This window comes from Crocodylus porosus, unplaced genomic scaffold (genome assembly GCF_001723895.1).
Source record: "Crocodylus porosus isolate Cpor-Errol unplaced genomic scaffold, CroPor_comp1, whole genome shotgun sequence".
In the NCBI taxonomy this organism is placed as follows: domain Eukaryota; kingdom Metazoa; phylum Chordata; order Crocodylia; family Crocodylidae; genus Crocodylus; species Crocodylus porosus.
The window spans coordinates 1,121,097-1,132,681 of NW_017728928.1; positions in this window are offsets into that span (position 1 = coordinate 1,121,097).

Sequence of the window (11,585 nt, forward strand, 5' to 3'; positions counted from 1 at the left end):
GGCGGTGCGTGCGCGGGGGATGTCCCCGCTGCTGCCATGTGCTCGGCGCGGCCCCTTCCCCCGCGCGGGCTGGGGCAGAGGTCACGCAGGACCCATCTAGCATCCGCAGGAGGTGACCCAGGACCCCCGAGCTGACCTAGGGTCCCCATGAGGTCACCTGTGACCCCAGAGGCCACCTCTCCGACCCCACGGGCTGGTCAGCTAGGCCACGTCTGCACACCCCTGGGCAAGCGGCTCCGGAGAGCTGGCTAGGACGGGTCCAAAGCACACGCGCGCCGACGCTGGTGGTCCGAAGGGCCGTGCTTCCGCTCAGCATTTTTTAGAGGTCCCCACATGAGAAAAGGTTGAAAACTGGTAGTCTAGTCCAATCCCACATGTTTTTTACCCAAATAAACAGGAGAAGCCGAGTCTTGGCACCGCTCTGCCCCGTGCACCCCCAGCTGTTTCAGCTTGGAGGGAAACCGGGCCGTGTTTCCCTTCCTCTCTCCTGTTCCAGCCTAGGCATGCCCCCTTGGATGTGTAGCGCGGGGCGGGGAGGTACCAAGCCTGCGAAGCCAGGCCCGCTCCTTACATTGACAGGGCCTCTTGGAAAAACAAAATCTCTCCCTCGTGTTACTAATAACGTGGATGATTAAAACTGAAAGCATTTTCAGCCTGTAATTTACTTTTCATCCTTAATGCTCTTTGTCCGGGCTGAGTGACTTGGCCAAAAAACAAAAAACAAAAAAGCCCCGGCACTACAATAGCGCAGTCAGCTTCACTTTGTTTCTAGTCGTTGGGTTGCAGGGCCCTGCCATCCTGTTGCAATTTCTGGGTAGCAAACACGGAAGGGGAAGGTTTACATCCAAAGCAATCAAGGGCTCTAATGGGAACGGGCTTGAACAGTCCCGGAACATTTCTATTCGCATCAGGGTTTGTCACAAAAAAACCCCAAGCCCCAGAAAAGATGAAGTGAATCTTAACTTCTGCTGCCTCAGTGGATTGCGAGGCTCTCCGAAGGGCCGTGCGGATGCAAAGCTGCTCTCTTCTTCCGCAGGGCTGGCCTTCCCCTCTGCTCTGCCCTGGGTTTTATGCATTTATGGATAAATGCATTTTATGGACCGACGGCCTCTGGAGACAGAGCACTTCCAACGGTTGCGGCACCGGCGGCAGCTCCAAAGCGCCTTCGCCGCAGCCGGCGGGAACCGGGTCCGCATCGACTGCGTTTCCAGATTCCCTTCCCCTGGGACGGGCCGGAGCTGGCCGACTTTCGCCTCTGCTCTGCTCCGCTCCATTTAGGGCTCGGGCTTCCCCTGCGTGCAGAAGCAGGATGCTTTGTGGCTTTGCTCTGCAGCTGGTTTCTAACACGGCTGGGGTTTCCAGCGAAAGCTGAGCGTGGCTTTAAACAACTGTTGTTATTTATCCCGGTGTTGAACGACAAGCCCGTGCCTCGCTCGCACCGCGCGGCGTGGAGGCCGCGCTGTGAAGACAAATAATTAAGGCTAATCGTAGTAATAATGACCTTTGCCATATCTGACGTGCCTCCTGCAAGGCAATCCGAGGCAGCTGCCAGGGCCGGGTCCCTCCAGGGGCTGGGCTGGGAGCCAGCTGTGTCGTTCTGGAGCTGGGGGGGCTGAGTGGGACCGTGTGCTGGGCACCAGATGCGAGCCGCTGTTGTGGAGAAAGCAGGAAACCCCAGGCAGGCTGCAGCCCTGCTGCTGCGGGTGCACGCAGAGAGTTTGCAACCGGGGCAGGTTGTTCTTGCTCCGACTTCCCGGCCTCTCACGGCCCCTTTGCTCGGGGCCCTTTTCCTGGAGCTCCAGGTGCATGCCGAGCTGGGTGTGGTCGGGAAGCCTGTGCAATGGGAAACGAGTGTGGGAGCCAGGGCAGGCCTGGGTGCAAGCCCAGCGCTCCTTCGCGCGTGGGGGTGAGCAGCCCAGCGCATGGTACGGACAAGCCTCTGCCTCCCTGAGCAGCTGCGCCGGTGACGTGGCTCCCCTCTGGCAGCAGCATGTGGGCCCCAGCCAGGGACCAGCTCGAAAGGGAAAGCGTATTGAAGCAAGTGGCCCTGGGGGCCAAAGAGCCGACTCTGCCCAGCGCCTGCATGGAGGGACCAGGCCAGCCTGCACACTGAACCCCCCCGCGCCGTCAGGAGCTGTCGGGCCACAGCCAATGGTTTTTTTGCCCTGAGGTCGGGAGCTCTCCCCAGGCCGGGGCTGTTGCTCAAGCCCTGGCTGCGGGACTCAGTCCAACAGGCTGTCCTTACTCTGCCACTGACTTCCCGCTGGGACCTGGGGCAAGTCCCTTCACCTCTGCCGCGGCTCCTCAGCACGGTGGGAGCCTTTCCCTTGCTCCCAAGGGCACGGCTAGTAGAAACCTTTAGGCCCAGGGCAGGCGGGGGCTGTGCTTAAGCGGGAGACTAGCCTTTACTTTTCCCCTTGCAAAGGAGGGGAGAGTCTGAAGACAACCGGGGCACCAGGCCGCGGTGGCAAGCAGAGCTGAGTGGCCGCGACGGGGGGTGCCAAAGGAGCCGGCAACAAAGCAGTGACTGTCGGCAGTCAAACAGAAGCCCTCCTGACTCCTTTCCACCCCTCTGCGGGCGCCATGTCCAGGCTGGACCCGGGGCTGAGCCCCGATTGCTTTTACAGCAAGTGACAGGGCTGGTGACCCAGGCGCCGCGGGGTTGGCAGGGGGGAGGCTTCCCCAGTCCTCCCTGCCCTCTGGGTGCCTGGTGCAGCCCTGGCTGCAGTCACCAAGGCAGGCAGAAGACTTCCTTCCTCGTCCAGGTCCTGCCCTCGCACTCGATGCAGCCGGAGAAGCTGGGATGCCTGCCCTGACTCCCACGCTCGCTTCCCATTGCCCAGGCATCCCCTACACGGGCCCATAACTCACCAGCAATGCCCAGGCAAAGCCTAAACCCTGTCTGCAAGAAGGGGCTGGGGCTCCCCAGTGCCGACCCCAGCCAGGTGGCTCCCGGCACGGCCCAGGCCCCTTCGGAAGTGCTGCTGCCTCTGCCAGAGCCCGTCAGCTGTGCCAGCGGGGCAGTGGAGCAGGGCATGAGTGGCACATGAATGGGGCCCCAGTGCCGCCCAGCTCCAGCTCTCGTTAATCACCTGGGAAGAAAACGCTGCAATTTCCCCAAATTGGAGCAATTTCCCCAAATGAGCCGCGACTTTGTAGTGGTGCCCCCAGCCGTCCCGAGCTGCCCCTGCCTGATGGATGGCAGGGAGCTGCCCGCCCTGCCAGCCGGAGACAGGCAGGGCGTGCAGCTCAGACCAGGCTGGCTGGCATGGACCCAGGGAAGCCCGTTCAGTGCTGGCACTCAGCGGCCCTTTGGCTGCTGCTTTGGCTCTAGGAAAGGGCCTTTTCCTCTGCCACTTAGCTGGAAGGAGGGCCGGGCGAGTGCGCTCAGCATTGCCCACGGCCCACAGAGACCTGGCCACGGGCACTGCCTCCCCTGGGTGGGGGCTCTCGGGCTGGAGCCTCCCAGGGTTGGAGGAGCCCTGACAAGAAAGACCATCATGAGACACCTCGGGACAGGGAGCACCTTCCTCCCCCCCCCGTGGGAAGCGCCTGCCGCACAGGCCCCCTTTGTTGTCCCATTTCCTGCCCCCTCTCCCTCCCCCCCAGCTGGGAGCCAGAGCTGATCTCTCCGCTGCCCTCGCAAAGAATCGGGGGCTTTCAGCAGACATGCAGGAGGGGAAGGGCACGGAGCTCAGCTGCTCCTTCAGCCTCGCTGCTTCCCCAACCAGCTGCTCCGAACGCCCTCGCTGCTAGGCCTGGCCAGGCTGGGCCAGCCGCCCTTTGCTCAGGCCCTCCTCCTGAGCCCCTGCAAGGGACGCAGCCGGGGACAAACCCGGCCTGGGTCGAGGAAGAGCCCCAGAGCTGCCCCTGTCCTGCCCCACGGAGCTGTTGTCCTTTGGGGAGCTGGGATCAGGTCCCTGTCCAAGCTGGCTTGCCCCTGCCCGCGGCTCTGCAGCAGCTGTCGCGCTGTTCCCAGAGACCCCCTGCCCAGGCGGCTGCCCAAAGCCCAGGGCGCTGCACCTGGAGGTCCCACCTGGGTCTGATGGGAGGAGGGGTGCTGCAAGATGCATGGGGCAGGTTTCCTCGCATGCGGCCCAGCTCTGCCCGGCGTGCTCCCTGCAGCCAGGAGAGGCGTGGGAAGGGGGGTTTCCCCTGCGAAGCACCCCTGCTCTGTTCCCTGGGCCAGGGCTCCCTGCCCAGCTGGCGCGCGCAGCACCGCCGGCTCAATGACTGTCACCGCGGCAAAGGGCCTGGTCTGTAACTGCAGCTCCCTGCTCCGCGCGGCCACGGGCAGGTTAATTGGACGTCCGTCAGCAAGGGCTTGGAAGCAGCCGTGTGAACCCTCCCGCCGGAGGATGCCTGGGGTGTGAGTCAGCGCCGGGGGAATCCAGCGCCGCGCAGGGGCACGGGGATATATATATCACCTCGCCGCGGCTCGGGAGCTCCCAGGGCGCGAGCCAGGCAGCGGCATCCTGGAGCTGGCGGCCGCGGGCAGGGAGTGGGGAAAGGGCAGAGTCGTGGGAAGGTGCGAGGGGTGGAAAGCAGCCGCAAGCCTTGGCCCCCCCGGCTCCAGTCTCGCGCAGGCTCTGGGGTGTTGGCCACCCAGAGCCCCACGGTTGCCAGGTCAGGCCTGGCCGAAGGTGCCCCCCGAGTGGGGTCAGATGCCCCAGGGGGGCAGGCACTGCACTGGCTGCACAGCAGCTCCCTCGTTCTCCTCCTCACCCCCTTCCTTCATGCACCCCTTTCTCCTCTCACGCTCCCTGCTGCCTCAGCCCCTGCCTCTTTCCGGGGGCTCCTCGAGGTTGGCAGGACCTGCGGCCACCCCCGGCCTTGCTGCAGCCCCCTCCGCCCAGCCCCTGAGACTGGCCAGCTGGAGGTACCTGCAGCTGGGACCGGAGCCGGTGGCACCACGGGGGCCCTCCAACCTGCTCTCCCAGGCCCGCCACAAGCTGCCAGCCTGTCTGCAAGACACGGCTCCCCGCCGGGAGGCACATTGGTGACTCAGGAGGCAGCCTGAGAGCGCAAGGGGGGTCTCCAAGCCCCAAGAAAAGTTTCCTCCTGTGGGGTCAGACCCGCCGAGCACAGCGCAGGCCCGGTCCCCGCGTCTCGGCAAGTTAAGCCCGTGACATGGCTCTGACATGCGTGACAATGAGAGCCAGCCTCGCTGAGACTGCCCCGAAGGAGGTGACCTCTGACCCTGCCGGAGGTCGCATCTCATTAAAAGCCGATCGGTCCACGGCACTATCGATGGGCTCTGATGGGCGCAATTAAAGCCGAATTGGAGCCGCGGAGCCGCGGCCTCTCTGCGCCATTACCTGGCGGTCAGCAGAGACCAGGGCATAAAGGGGAGATGCTTCACCCCCGCCGTGGCCTGATGACAAGGAGGGGATGACAGAGGGAGACCCATGGCCCAGGGCTTGCGGCACAAGCTGGCAGGAGAGGAGAGAGGGTGTCCGGGAAAGACACCAGGCTGGGGCCAGGAGCTCCCCACCCAGGCTTGGGCAGCGGGGAGAGGAGGCTCCGTGTTCCCAAGGTTATGGTCAAGGTGGGGAGAGGAGAAGTGTCACGGTGATGATGACATCCTCAGGAGGCCACATCTCATCACAGTGACATCACAGCCTATCTAGCCAGTATCAGCACAGCATGCTGGTGACTTCAGCGAGGCCCCGTGACGTCAGGGAGGGGGTCAGAAAAGAGCCCTGCAGGTTCAAAATGCCCCTTCCCGAGTGACGTTGCTCCTCTAAAGAAGCCCCTGCTGGAAATCTTCCCTGTTTCAGAGAGCTGCTCCACGCAGCGGCTCCTGTCAGTGCTGGCTCCGGCCTGGGCTCGCAGAGGGGGTGGGATCCTGCTCGCGGCCCCGACACGGCCGAGCAGCAATATCATTTCCTGGGACAGGGCTTCACACGCGCCAGCCTGTCCCAGGCACCTCTGCTGCTGGGGCCGCATCTCACAGCCTCGGGTCCAGAGGCACGGTGCGCCCACCCCGGCCCTAGGCACATCCGCGTGGCCCGAGTAGAGGATGAAGGCCTGGGCCCTGGCTCTGGTGGCCTTGCTTATGTGCATGGGGGTGGGGAACCTGGGGGTCCCGACCTGCCCACGTGTCAGTAAACCCTGTCGGGTGAGGCAGGCCGGGGCTCTGGGAACTTAGCTACCAAACGGCCCTGGGGGAGGCCGCGGGTGCTGTGTCCATTGCTCCGACAGTGCCCTGATGCAGGCAGGCAACTGTCCGGGCCCTGATGGCCTAGCGCAAAGGCAGCCGGTGCCTCCCACGTGCCCTTGAGGTCGCTATCTGTGGGGTCACCTGCTCCTGCTGCCCCGGGAGAGCAGGAAGAGTGGAGACCAGATGAACGAACGGGTTCAGCAAAGCCCTCGGCATGGGTCTTCTGACAGGAGCCATGGAGCCGCTGGGCTGCGCGTGGGCCAGAGAGGGGTGACGTTTCCACGCCCAGGTGAGCGTGATGGGGGAACTTGCCGTCACGGCGCTGAGGACGCAGTTTGGGCTGGGAGTGCTGCAATGGGGCAAGCAGCCGGCACAAAACGATCCATGCTAGGGGCTGCAATGGGGCAGGGGGCCAGACACAGCAGGAGGCCTTTTCTGCCGGGGACCCCCACCCACGAGCTCCTGGCCAACCTTCCAGCAAGCCTGCAAGCCTGAGGCTGGGGAGTGAGCATGGAAAGGGGCTGGGCACAGGCCCTGCAGCGGCTCTGGGCTCCTTGCCCAACGTCTGCCCTGCAGCAGGAAGAAACTCAGCGCACGGCACTTTGCCTCTTCTCCGGCTGCAGTTGGTGTGACCGGGCCCAGAGCCAGCAGGGCAGGGCAGGGCGGCTACCGGATGCACAGAGGATTCCTCTCCCGTCCCCCGGGGGCAGGGGCGTGACACCTCCCCCGTGCTTCCTGCCCACTGCACGCCGGGAGAGCGGGATCAGGACGAGCGGGTCGCCCGCCTTCCCCTGCAGCTGTGCTGGGAATCCATCGCCACTCCTGGGCACACGTGGTCCAGGCCCGTGGACCTCCCTCCGCCTCTGCTGGCGTGGCCCGGGGACCGGTCTCTAGGCAGAACTGACCCCCTCAAGCCTGCCTCTCGGTCCCCGGAGGCCTTGTACTGTGGCACTGTAGATGGCTCCCCCAGTACAGGGGGCCCTTACCCGGTGAGTAACCAGCACAGCCACCAGCTGGAGGATCCCAGCACCCGGCAGAGGCTCTCATGGCTGGCTGACGGGGCAAGCTCTGACCTCAGCCATCAGAGAGGGGCACGGCCCGGCACTGGGCCTGTCAGCTCTGCACACCTGGGGCTGGGGTGTCTCTTTGCATGCATCTGTGCAGCACCCAGCACACAGGACCCGCCCTGATTGGCAGCACAGAAGCCATGCAAACGGCACGCAAAGCTCATGCATTTTGCAAATACATGGATTGGGTGGCAGCCTGCAGCCCGTCTGTCCTGAGGACGTGGGTGCAAGGCCTCTGCTCTGAGGAACTGGCAGGGAGGACATAGATGGCTGAGTCCCTGCCCCCCCTGGCTACCTTCATCCCGATGGTGCCAGCTGCAGGCCAAGGGCAGGCAGGTGGGGAGCTGGCAATGAGCAGGGGGAGGGCAGAGCTTCCCCTGGGGCCTCGGCTCTGGTGGGGGGAAGCTCAGGGCACCTGCTCTGTGTCACCCCGCGGCGGGGAGACTTGCTGCCAAAGGGGAGATGGGGCTGGGGTCAGCTCGGGCTGCTCCAGGCCAGCATGGAGGTGCTGGGCCAGGCTCCCCGTGACGAGGGGACTGCGGCTTGGCGCAGGCAGAGACAGGGCTGGACGCGAGATGCCCCTGCCCCCAGCTCCACACCACCCATCAGAGCCAGAGGGAATCCCTGCCGCTCTGCCGGCTGGATCTCCCGCTGCTGCTGGCACGTGGCACCCAGCGAGGCACGGGCGGGCTAGGCCATGCATCTCCGTAGCTCAGGGGGTGTGGAAGCAACTGGCTTCTCTTCTGCCTTGAGGGGAGGCAGAGACAGAGATGCCCAGTGCTGCAGCCTTCCCGTCGGGCACAATCACTCCCCCACGCCCTGCAGCAAGGGGCCTGTGCCCAGCTGCAGGCCTGGCGTCGACTTCCGGGTCAGAGCAGGTGTTGCAGAGGCGGCAGGACGCGGCACAGCCTCCTCCCTGCTCCGGGGCCGTGGCTCCACTTGCAAACGAAAGGGCCTGAGCTGAAACAGCGGCTCAGGGATGTTCTCGCTCCGGGCCGCAGCTCTGCCTCGCTGTACAGCACGAGGCAAAGCCAAGCCAGGCAGCCAGGAGCGGGGGCGCCAGCAAGGGCTGGCAGCGGCACTGGGCTCATTTCTTTAATGCCGACCAAGTTTGCTGTCACCTCGCCGTCCTGATTCAGCACTTCTGCCGCCTGCAATTTACAGCCAGGCGCAAGGAGGGGGCAGGAGGCTCCTGCAGGACGCCCGAGACCTCCGCTCGGAGATGAGTGATACCCTCTGTGGTCAGACAGGTGCGAGGCCCAGGGGCCAGGCGGCCCCTGCTCCATCTGGACAGGCTATTTCAGCCACCCCGCGACTTCCACTGGCTCCCTCGGCCCCACACTTTTAGTGCCGGCTGTGATGACAGGCTGCGGCGGTGCAGAAGCAGGGCTGGGCTCGTCGTGTTCTTGGCTTTGCCACGTGCATCGTTCCCCATCACTGCCTGCTAATAGTCGCAGCTCCGGCTCGTGCCTGGGAGCCCTGAAAGGATCCGGGAGTTCCTGCTGTACCATGTGAGGCTCCACCGGCCACGCGGGCTCCAGCCCTGGGTAATGCCGCACCGTAAAGAAAAGTCTCACGTTAACGACTTTTGTCACCAGAGTCATTAACATAATAGGGCTTCCACATCAAAATTGAATATTAATGCCAGGCCGGGCCGAGGCAGTAAGACGGATAATTGCTCTAATACATTTTCCAGTAGGATTTTCGCATCGCGGTAGCAACTGCATTAGCAAAACCGATTATTAGCACAGCAGATACAGTGGTGCGGGCTCAGAGTAGCGACGTTGGCTCCTTCTTTCCTCCAGACCACAGGCCAAGCTGCTGGTCTCTGCCTTTCCCTCCCCGCTGCCACCACCGCCCACTCAGCCTGAAGGATGGGGCCTGTCCAGATCCCTCCTGGAAGCCAGAGGCAGCAGGCACCCCGTTGGGAGGGCTTCTGGGTAATGACCGGACTGGGGCCCCAATCCCAGATCCCGAGACTGCTGGGGTCAGGGGCCTTCCATGGGCATTGGACCCGGTCCCCCACCGCATTGCAGCCATGGGGCTCGGGCTTCCCTCGCCTTTGCAAGGCTCCTGCAGCCGTCCTGGGCCTGGGCAGTCTGACGGCCAGGGAGGGATATCGGGGGGCACCTGGCTGCCCTGGACAGCTGCAGCCCCCCTTGGCTCTGGGGAGAGGCGAATGGCTTGCCAATAATCTCCATCGTTGCCATGGGACATGGCTGCAAAACCAGCACCGCGTCCTTCCCCAGTGAGCCGGTCCAGCCACCCCCAGAGAGCTTGGAGCCCAAGGCAAGCAGCTGCATGCAAAACCAGAGCCAGGGTCCCAAGATCCAGGTCTGTGCAAGCCCCTGCCCTCCTCCTCGGCCATGGGGCACACTGTTCCCCAGAGGGGGGAATATGCAAAGCCGCAGATCAGGAACACGCCACTTCGCTGGCACCAGCACTTGGGACCCCGGCCAGGTCTGGCCGCAGCGTCTTTTCCCTCTGTCAGCTCCAGCAAGCACCCGGCAGGTCCCCTAGTGCAAGCCTCACAGCGGCTCCAAGGCCCGGGCAGAGGCATGTGCTCTTGTCTTGGCCCCTGCTCTCCCGGGGCTCCTAATGCCCTTCCTGTCCCCCACTCCTGAAAGGCAGCAGAGTACAGGGCATGGCTGTGGAGCATGCACAGATGTGGGGTGCAAGAGACGCGGGGGGAGGAGAGAGGGAGAGAGCACACTGCCACGCAGGCCCCAGGCCGGAGGCTGCTCTCTGCACGGGCCTTGCCTGAGTGCAGGGCTGCGGGCGGGAGAAGGAAAGGAAGAGGTGCGTGAAGCCGGCTCGGGGGCGCAGCGGGGGAGCGTGCCAGGAGCTGAGGTCTGAGCCGCGCTGCGCAGACAGACGACGGCCGTCCATAACAAGCGCCCCAATGACCATGGATACCCTTGGAATGGGACTAATCAGCTTGGCAGGAGAGCAGCGGGAAGGAATCTGCTCTCCCCCGGGCTGGCAGAGGGATCTGATTGCATCGCAGGGTTACATATTATGCATACTAATCTGATGACTGGCACACAGTTACTGTCACCCGAATCACTGTCCGTGCCACCCCCCCGACCCCATCCCCGAGCTGTGCCGCGTGGCCTCCGAGCAAAGCAACCCGGCCTTGTTCCTCTGTGTTTGCAAATACGACCCTTGATCACAGATAGCCCTGTGACACCACGATAAAATGCATTCAGCGTGCAAAGCCTGAGCCCAAGGGAGGCTGCACTGCCAGCAGCCCAGCCCTGCCCTGCCTTGCCCCAGCTCTTTGTGAGACAGTGGGCTGGGCAGGGCCTTGCAATGTGCTGGGGTCCCTGGGAGACACCCAGGCTTGGGCACGCTCTCACTGTGTCCCTTCTGCCCTGCGCCATCCCCACCGTGCAGGCCGGGTCTCCCCTGGCCAGCGGGCTTTGCAGCTACTGCCCTGGGCTGGAAGTTCCTGGGGGAAAGCAGAAGTTTCCTCTCATCTCTGAAAACCCCCTTGAGCCGCGTGGTGGGAAATCTGAGGGAGGCGCTGCTGATTCCCAGCTCCTGCAAAGAGGCAAAATAATAAACAACCTCGCCACGAAGGAATCCAGGGGGCGGCCGCCCCTCTCGCCCCATCGGCGGTATGTGGTACCAGGTCCACTGGGCTTCGGGGGGACTAGCCCGCGGGATGGAGGCACAGGCGGGGAGCTCTGGCGCTGGCCCTGCCGCCCCGCAAAGCGCCGCAAAATTCTTGCCGAGAAGCCAGTGGCTAGAAGCGACGCTGGGCGAGGTTTCACGGGCTTGCGCGCGAGCCAAGGAGAAGCAGGAAGGTGCTGCAGTGCCCGTCTGCCCCCTGGGAGCTCCACGCTGCTGGGGAGAGGTCCCCGCCGTGAGGCGACTGCAGTTGGCTACGTCCCACTCCCACGGCCACCTGTGCGTGGAGACCCCACCGGTGCCGTGCCTGGGGTCGGACCCTGCTCACCCCGGTACTCCTCCCTCGTTTTCAAGGTGCTGCCGGTGGGGAGGCCAGAACAGGCCCTTCCCCTGAGCCACCCTCAGGCTCCAACCCGGCACCAGCCTGCCCTCCTGGGGAGGGCTGGCGGGATTCCCTGCGCCGTGACCTGTCCACCTGCTTCCTGGGGAGCGCAGTAGGCCGTGGCGGCGGGGGCTTCCCAGCACTAGGCGAGGGGAAAACAACCCCATTTAAAGCAAAATATATCAAAGGAAGCAGAACCAAGCCAGGACGGCCCTGGGCCCTGGAGCAGCCCCACCACCGCGGGCCACAGAGGCCCTGCCCAGCCTGTCCCTGGGAAAGGTGCTCCGGGGCTGCCTGGGGGGCCAGGTGGAGCCCGTCGCCCGCCCCCCAGCCCCGGGGG